Source organism: Nicotiana tabacum, chromosome 14 (genome assembly GCF_000715075.1).
Source record: "Nicotiana tabacum cultivar K326 chromosome 14, ASM71507v2, whole genome shotgun sequence".
In the NCBI taxonomy this organism is placed as follows: Eukaryota; Viridiplantae; Streptophyta; class Magnoliopsida; order Solanales; family Solanaceae; genus Nicotiana; species Nicotiana tabacum.
In genome coordinates, this window is record NC_134093.1 from 34117442 (window position 1) to 34126869 (window position 9428).

Below are 9428 nucleotides of genomic sequence, written 5' to 3' on the forward strand. Positions count from 1 at the left end.
AAAACAACAATGATAGTTGAAATAAGAAACCTGATCAGATCAACCAGGGTAGAACCAGTGCTTTAGAATTTGATAATGTCCGTCCCAGCCTTACATTGAGCTCTATTCTCTAGCACTAGAGACAGAAAGAAGACAAGGGATAACTACCTTACCTATATCGGTATACACATTTGACTGCCAGATTTCTTGAGGTATCAACCACCTCATCACATAAGATGATGAGGAAAAGAAATAAGAGAAAATAATACGAAGAAAATACATCTTTAAGGTGAAAAAGAAGCATATACAATATTTCCTATACAACTTGATCATTTCACCATCATACTCATTTCATGCAGGGTTAGAATTTTCGGAGATTTGGACTCGCCAGGAATAGTATCGAATGTACATTGCATTGAGACTCATAGAGGCACCAAAACCCAATACTGATGCTATCATTACTGAATAGACTGCCTGCAATTGAAGCTGCCAAAAGACAAGATTTCCGGGCATTACTCCTCATTTCATATCTGCCAAAGGTGTTCTGTGTGTACACAATTTTCTTAGACCTTTTCTTTTCTGCATTGGGTTTGGTTGGGGTGGGGGTGCATGTGTTGTGAATCTGGTGCATCTTTCAATGGTTAAGACTTTCATCTAGAAATTTTTTATGGTTAAAGAAGACACGGGATCTTCAATGGACAGACTAGAAAATATCTAAGAGTTATCAAATATCAACTGCATAATAGCGAATGCATCTTACCATAGAGTAGAAAACATGCAGAGTAATGGCCACAAGAGCAAACTCTAGAGCGGCATATGTCCATATGTACTCTCTAATAGCTGCATTTCAAATGAAAATTCTATAACGCAAGTCAGCTAGTATTTGATAAATAAAATTTAGGGGCTCAGACGTACCTAGGATGACAGCAAAAATAGATGCCAAAAGACCTAGTGTAAACGCAAATGGTGCAGCAATCACAAGCGCCTGAGTTTTCATGTCATGAACCTTCAAGAGAGATTTAAAATATGAATTCCACAAATAACAAAATAAAAGATAACATTCCATGTAGTTGGTGTCAAAAAATTCCACCTTTCTACTTGAGAGTTGGAAAAAGATATAAAAGTTGATGGATGACATTCCACGTAGTTGGCGTCATCAAATTCCACCTTTCTACTTAAGAGTTGGCAAAAGATATAAAAGCTGATGGATGTGCATTCTATTCCAATGCTGACATCAAAATGCAGCTGAGAGCAAGCGCGCACACACACTAATGTTTTTAATTGAGAAAGGAAAGGTAATCAATTCTACAAATTATTGTTTGATAAAACTTTATGACCTTTTTTGCTTCCTAAGCCAGGTGGATATTTTAGGCAAATAATCAAATGAAAGAGTGCAATGAAAAATTATGCTCAATTTTATTATGTTTAGTAGTTTAAACTCTAATGAAATGTTACATAAAAGGACCAAGATAATGGTCTAATTTCTGAGGCAACATGGGCGGATTTACATATAAAAATTGGATGCTCGAGCACCCATTAGCCTCGACTCGGAGTATGTATAATTACATAGAATATTTAAGGGAACGGATATAATTAAACAACAAGCACCCAGTTAACAAAAAGGCTGGCGGGTGCTTTGGTTTAGAATGGGTGCCGGAGGGTTATAAAAATTGAAGGTTGAGAGTTCAAAACGACTCCTAGCAAGATTAAGATTGTTTTACTCCCTTTTTCTTTTCTTATATTATCAAGCACTATTTTTCTTTTGCCCAATTATTAGGCCATCTTTTTTGCTTTTCACCAGCGATTGTTTTGACCAAATACTATTTTTTTTCTCTGATTCTGACTTGTTTTACCTTTTTTTTTTTTTTTTTTGGGCTTTTCCTTCTACTTCATCTAATTCACTATAGCAAAGAAAGAAAACAAAAGTTTGCTTTAAACAAAATAAAGTGTTACTCTAGAACGGTAAAATTCACTAATTTTCTTTCTTGTCAATTGCGTTATCCAACACAGTTTTATGGCATCGGTAATATTAATAATATGGGTTTCTCATTAATTTTTTATCATGTTTAAATAGTTGCGCACTTATACGATTTGATTGGTGGTAACTTTACGTCAAATAAAGTTATGCACCCACGGACCCAAAATCTTGGATCCGCCACTATGAGGCAACACAATTATGCAGAGACGATATGTTGGAGAAAAATTATTGCTTTTGAATGCATCACCAGGGAAGAATAGGCAACACTGAGATAGAGTAACTGTTGGACATCTTAAGCTTTTCCAACATTATGGAACCAAGTTGGGGAAAATGAAAGAAATGCCATATAGTTGCACTTTGCTTTACTCATCCAGAATATATTCTGCTGTAATTTTTCACTTTCTAGCTATTCAAAAATCGAGCTCAATAATAGAGGTCATGCCATCTGTGCTTCAAAATCCTCTCTTTTTCTTGGATATGGTAAACCTCAATCCAATAGGAACCAAACAGTGGCTTTACCCACTTTGCTCCTTCAGTGACTCGAAAGCCCAACCTCATGGTTGGAGCTGGAGGATTCCCTTACTACTAGGCTATCTCTCACTTATTCAATCATCTCCATTTTTGAGAATATGTGTCTGCATATTATGCAATCATCTAGGCAGGGCCTTGATTGCCTCTCCTCTTACTCAGACTTATGATTTTCGAACTTTGGATTCAATTTTTTTGTTTTTTAAATCAGTTTTACCCCTGCAGATTATTATATAGGTAGGAAGTCTGTATCTTCTGCCTCCTCAGTTACATACACAACAGCAGAACTAAGAGGGACCAAATCCCCCCCCCCCTCCCCCCCCCCCAAAAAAAAAAAAAAAAAGGGGGGACAAGAAAGCATTTCATGTTGTTGCCTTTTACCCAAGTAACTACTAGTTTGTACCATAGTTCTGATAAGTTCCACCTACTTTATTCTCTAGAACAAATCCTAGTTCCACCGCTGGGGCCACATTATGGTTTCCCTGCTTTTCTGGATTTTATGGTGAAGGAAACGGGATGGTGGCTCAGATGAGAACCTGATCAACGTAACTGGTGGCACTTAGTACTATAACACTGCCAAAAGACCCTATTTAATTACTCCTATCCAAGTCTTGGATAAACAAGCAGATGAACTGGAATTCGGGTATCCAAGGATCAGATAAATAAATATTTCCGAAATACACAGGAATTTTACCTTTCTATGTTCCAAGAGTTGTGTTGTGTTTTTTTTTTTTTTTGTTTTCTTTTTTCTTTTTTGGGAGGAGGGGGGTGGGGTTCTCAACCAAAGTTATTTTTAAAATTCTATTTAGAAGCTAAAATACTCACCAGTAACTATTCAAGGAAGAAGAAATAGCATATTGTGCTGATCAAAACAAGCACCACAAAGTCCTGCCAAGCACTGCAATGACAGATTCAAATTTTGATTAGACTCCAAAAACAGACACAGTAACTGAGAAACTAGTTCAACAACATTGTACGGAGTGCTACTCCATCAGCCAGTACTAGAGCTTCTTCCCACTATTCACAACTAAGGGTTCAATTTACTTTTTAATATTAAATACAGACAGATGTAGAAGAAGCACCAATTGGAAGGATCAAACGGAAACTGGAGATAGAACTTCTTCAAATCTCACAAGGCAAACGTGTACAATCAATGCAAAAACTAAGAAAAATTTAGAATGTGTAACACAACTGTGTGAAAGAAATCGTATTTTCCAAGTGATGTTCACCTTATTCTTCTAGAGTTGTTGTGCTCCTGTCTGTTATCTCGTTGACTAGTGCTTGGGACCCGAAGCAGCGTCACAGGTAAATTAGAAACTTCCTGTCGACAAACATCACAAGTTTTGTTCCCTTTCATGCTAAACCACTTGATCGCACAGTCCTCATGAACAAGTCTTAGGTCACCTTTGCAGCTGCACTCCATTTGGAACGTATTGCCTTCATCACATGCATCCAGACAGATCCTACAAACTGCTTCCTCTTCAGGAATTTCCCTATCCTCATTCTCAGGAGCAGGAGTAATTTCTTTGTTCATATTAATCAATTTTTGAAGCGTCGAAGCAGAGGAAAAGTCAAATATTAATCATAACATTTTCAACAGCTTACTACAGAATTTTCGAATACACTAGGAAGTAGAAGTCACTAAAAATTTTGAAACACTTTTTTCAATGGATTCAGGAGAAGAATGAAGATTCAGATGCATGGGACTCATTAATCAGCTTATAACAGAAATCATTTTATAAATAAGTAAAAACCAGAGTTGGATTAGATAGTAACAAGTCTGTGAAGAAATGGTTACTTTACATTATTGATTTCTTAACTGCCAAAAAGGCTGTATCAGCGATCACTTATTTACTTGGAAGGCTTCACTACACATTTGTGACGAATACAGTAGAATGTGGATAAGTTTAACATCATACAGCTTCATAATTAGTTTGACTTGATTAAACGTGGTACACTAGTGTTTGATAATTCAGGCACACAGCTTAAACAAATATGACTTACCATCTCCAGTATCTGGAACATGCTCTTCATGGGTAGCAAAGGACATTGATCTAACAATGACAAAATTTCTCCCAGGCACAGAAAGAGACCTTGACATGCTAGCTTTAGATGCCCCAATCTGCGATGACTGCAAGCAGAATTACAAGTCACAGACATGAGTTAGTGTACATGGAAAGTAGAGAAACCATTGGACGTAACATCTATTATCATTACAAGTAGGAAACATCTAATATGTTAATGGCCTCATAACTGGTAGAAGGTTCCAGCGAGTGGAAGGAAAGAGGATTAACTCTAGATTACAATTCCTTTCAAAAGTGAGTTCCTAAATATTTATAATGACAGGAGATCTTCTTGGCCATTAGGTAATTGAACATACAGTGAGGCTGGCCTCCAAAATATTATTGCTTTTTCTGTGGCATTAATTCCTGTCTTAGTGTGTATGAAAAGTATGACTAACACAAGGATCAACAGGTTGACGTGACTGGCATGTTGTATACAAAAACATTAGATTATCTGTTGAAGTTTGTCAGACCAGACATTTATATTAAAATAAATTGCATCATAATTTCAGTTAGATTTGACTCTGTCTTAGTGTGTATGAAAAGTATGACTAACACAAGGATCAACAGGTTGACGTGACTGGCATGTTGTATACAAAAACATTAGATTATCTGTTGAAGTTTGTCAGACCAGACATTTATATTAAAATAAATTGCATCATAATTTCAGTTAGATTTGACTCTTTTTTTATTTGGGGTGAGGGGAGATTGATTAGCGAAATCAAATGCAAGAACATTGAGGATATAGCCTAAATTGTTGCATAGTATAATCAGTACAATATAAAATGCTATTATTTCTGTGTCAACACATACCAAACTTTCGAAGTTGTTTAAAAAAGTTGAATTTATTAGAAACTATTAAAAGGGCATAATTGTTAATGAACAGAAGAAACTCACATGTGACTTTTGTTGTTCGCCATGTGTCCTAGCAGAAATAGGCGTGGAAACTGATGGAGATGAATTTGAAGCAGGGGTCACAGGTAGAGAGGTACATTTTTGCCAATTGGAGGAGGAGACGAAGTTTGCTGAAAGAGGGCTTCCTGGAGCTACCTTGTAATCTGAACTGAGGAGAGAGTTTCTCTCACCGTCAGATGAAGAAACTTTCTTCTTAAAGCTTAAAGCCCGAAGAAAACCTCTTGGACTTAGTGAATGGGGTGAATACTTTCTGCCAATTCCAGTTCCAAAACCAGCATGTTTTGGGGGTATTTGAAGGGAAAGATCAGCTCGTTTCATGCTTGGGCCCAAACCGGAAACCATATTCGAGGATTCCGTTTTCTGAAAATCAGTCTGCATGTACCCCAAAGATAAAGAATTTCTTGTTACATGTGGTAGTACTGCCACAGAACTTCTAACTTTATGTAATTGCACACTTGTTAATTTCTCCACTCTGAGTAACATAGCTGATGGTAATCTTCAGAAAGACAGGTGAGACAGAAACTAACTAATGTTATATTCTCATGATTAGAGGCATCAGTTGGTTAGATGTAAAGCATTTTTATTTTTCCTGCAACAGTTTTTACAAATCATATTCAGGATTAGTTGAGAGTAATGTTAGCGTCATGCAGTAGCAATAGAAGTGTTTTTATGCTTGGTGATAGTTGTAAGTGGTAGGAGCAAGTTATATGAAGCATTGTTAAAGGGACTAAAATCCTACTTCCTTATGTGATGTACAAACACTTTCCTCTGGAAAATATTTTCATAAATTTTAAAGACAGATAGCACTTGAAAGTAGAAAAACATTCTTAACTGACGCTCAAGGCCTCATAGAACCCAAAAAATGGGAAGACCTGGGGAAGAAGGGCACAAAGGGGATGAATGGGAAGATCAAAAAGTTGGAAGAAGAAAGGACTTTTTGGATCATGGCTTTTGTGAAATTATTTTCGGAACTTTGCAAGAAATTATACAATGTTTAAAGTCAACTTACTATTAAGTAAAAGTCTCTTAGATCTATCATTGACCATCAGACCAGAACTATCCTTCATCTAGATGCCAGATAATGGTAAAAACAGAACTAATGCAAAAATATCCTTCATTGTGTACTTCAAAGAATATCTACGCACGGACACTCTCACATATATCTTCTTAGCACAAAAAAAAAAAGCCTTCAAAAGGTCTTACGTTCTACAATCGCACTTCTTTCAAATGTCACTAGAGATTTCTCTAGCAAAAATTATACCCCTATTAAATGCCATAAGGTAACGTAAAATCACTAAAATAGCATAGAATACCATTGCAATGACAATCTTAATCCCCATAAACAAGAACTCAAACATTTTTCAGTATTGAATTATCATCCAAAAAGTTGGACATATTTCATACATTAGTAGGCACCTAAATAAATGAGGAAAGCACTACCTCTCGAAACCGAGAAGCCTGCATTTCCTGAAGTTTTAGAAAAGCTATCATCCCAAAAAAAGAACGGCATAGGGATATGAAGAGTCAACTCATCTAATCTTTCATTTGAATTCGGACATCCATCTCACCTTTTTAAATAAAATTACATATTTGGGAACTACATAGAATGGGGGCCTCGGAGTAACAATAAAATTGACTCTGTGTGACCCACAAGTCACTGGTTTGATCCGTGAAATCAGCCATTTACATTAGGGTAGTCGGGCTACATCACACCTCCTTGGGGTGCGTAACATGGAATCCTTTGTGCACCGGGCTGCCCTTTTGTTTGGGTACTACACAAAAAGTGCTAGAAATCACAACTTTTTACATTTAAAAATAATCAAATTTTATTAAAAGATGGTCGTCTGAGAAAACACGGTTTGGTCTCCTAAACAGTGAGTACCAAACAATTTGAGATAGAGGGTGCATTTGGTATGAAGGAAATATTTTCGTTTAAAAGTATTTCCTTGGAAAATGTTTTCTTGGAAAATAAGTGGTTTTCTTACTTATTTTCCGGTGTTTGATTAGGTCGCAGAAAATATTTTTGGAAAATATATATAATTTAGACAAACAGGGAGACGAAATGGGTAAGGGCGAGGGAGGGTGGTAGGTCGGGGTCTTGGGGCTGGGGTGGCGAGGATAGGTTCATCAGAGGGGGTGGGGGTGGGGTGGGTGCATAGGGAGTGGGGGTAGGGGTAGGGGTGGGGAATAGGGCGAGAAGGTTAAGAAATTGTTCTGGAAAATATTTTGGAGAAAAATGAGTTCACAAGAAAAATATTTTCCAAACTATTTAAGCCAACCAAATATGGGTAAATTACAATTTACTTAGTACCAAACACATCAAGAGAGAGTACATATATTAAACACACTCATATTTATTTATACTCTATAACTGATTAAAAAAGAAAGCTTTTATGCACAATGGTAACATATGAATCCAGATACTAAAAGCACCATCTGAAGCTGAACAAAAAAGAGAAAAACAAAATCTCTATATTGAGCAGCCACAACAGTAAAAGTGTAAAACTACACTAACCTGTGATGTACTAGGCGAAGCAGGAGGAGGACCATTATCTGAAATTGATGTAGATGCTGCTTCTGTTCCTCTAGGTGCATCCATTCTTTATTACTATTACCTTAAAAACACAACAATAAGAGATTGTATAGAACAGAAAGCCAAGTAAAAAGTTCAAAAAATGAACAGAAAATTTGCCAACTTACTTTACATACAGAGGATTAAAGATATCTATGGAGATTTTAGAAGACCCCTAATTCCCCAAATGAAGGGTACTAAGAAAGAGTAAGGAAGACTGAGGAGAATGGATTGAGACTATGGACAGGTCGTTTGTTTGGAATAAGACTGAGAATCAAAGTGACTGTTTAGGGGGCTGTGGTTGGCCCACCACTGTATTGAAATCGCTTTTTTTCTTGCCGTTTTATTTTATTACGTTAGATGTTAGTATAGGTTTCTTTTCTATTTTTTCATGTATATACCAACAAATTTTTATGTCACCAGAATCTGATCTTGGTATTAGATTACCTTGTTTTCTAAGTATGTAATTGATAATGTTAGAACAACTTACCAACAGTAATTATTTATCTTCTTTTCAAGGTACCATTTTAACTTGTTATAAATTATTTGGCATTTAAATAATTTGAGCTTGTAAAGATAGCAACTCATCCAATTTTGGAGGACAAAGTTGTTAGGATATCTGCCGGTGGGAGGTTGCAATAGTTAGTAAAAATACACGCAAGCTGACGATGTTACGCATAAAAAAAATTAGTTAGGAACTAATTCGTGTAATACTCTTTTTTTTTTTTTTTTGATAAACCGCTTGTTGCTATGGATGATTCAATTTTTGGTACTGGGTGCAGGCACATCCATTCCCTTTGCTTTGGATTATATATATGTAATTGAAATATTTTTAAAATTACATATCTATACCAAATCTAAACTAGGAATCACATAGAATTTGTTAGTGCAATGATGCACCGCTTCCAAATTCAATGGACTCCACCTATGTCCCAGAAGTTATTGCTTGGGATTCCAATGTCTACAAGTGTTCCAAGAAGTGAACTTATTAACAGATTCAGAATATTGGTATTGTCTAGCAATATTTGGCATGACTTCTTTTTCTTTCTTTTAGTCATCTTGTATTTGAAATCCGTTGATCCAATTAATTTAGATTTACACTGTCAAGTTCATGGAAAAAGGGAGCCTTGGAGCAACAGTTAAGTTGTCTCTGTGTGACCTATATGTCACGGGTTCGAACCGTGAAATTAGTAATTGACACTTGCATTAAGATAGGTGTCACAAGCTTGATTTCTGTCGGCCGAAACCAGCATGCACGGCAGCCAGACCTCACGCCCAACTTCAGCCTTCCCAACACTACTTAGCCAAAATTTCAGCAACTTTGGACTTAGAATATTTTAGGCAGCTTTTAACGTATTAGGTTTATGACTGATTTATGCAACAAATTTAAGTA

At 36.3% G+C, this 9428-nt stretch overlaps 1 non-coding gene across 1 annotated transcript; it reads right to left on the minus strand.

Moving 5' to 3' along the window:
* Nucleotides 1–16: 16 nt before the first annotated feature.
* LOC107793955 (uncharacterized) lies at nucleotides 17–8361 on the minus strand. The gene is made up of 9 exons (XR_012698612.1): nucleotides 8164–8361; nucleotides 7979–8078; nucleotides 5446–5835; nucleotides 4490–4616; nucleotides 3715–4009; nucleotides 3311–3383; nucleotides 895–985; nucleotides 740–819; nucleotides 17–465 (listed from the first exon to the last, which is right to left on the minus strand). It is a non-coding gene; the product is annotated as an uncharacterized LOC107793955 (transcript).
* Nucleotides 8362–9428: the final 1067 nt, after the last annotated feature.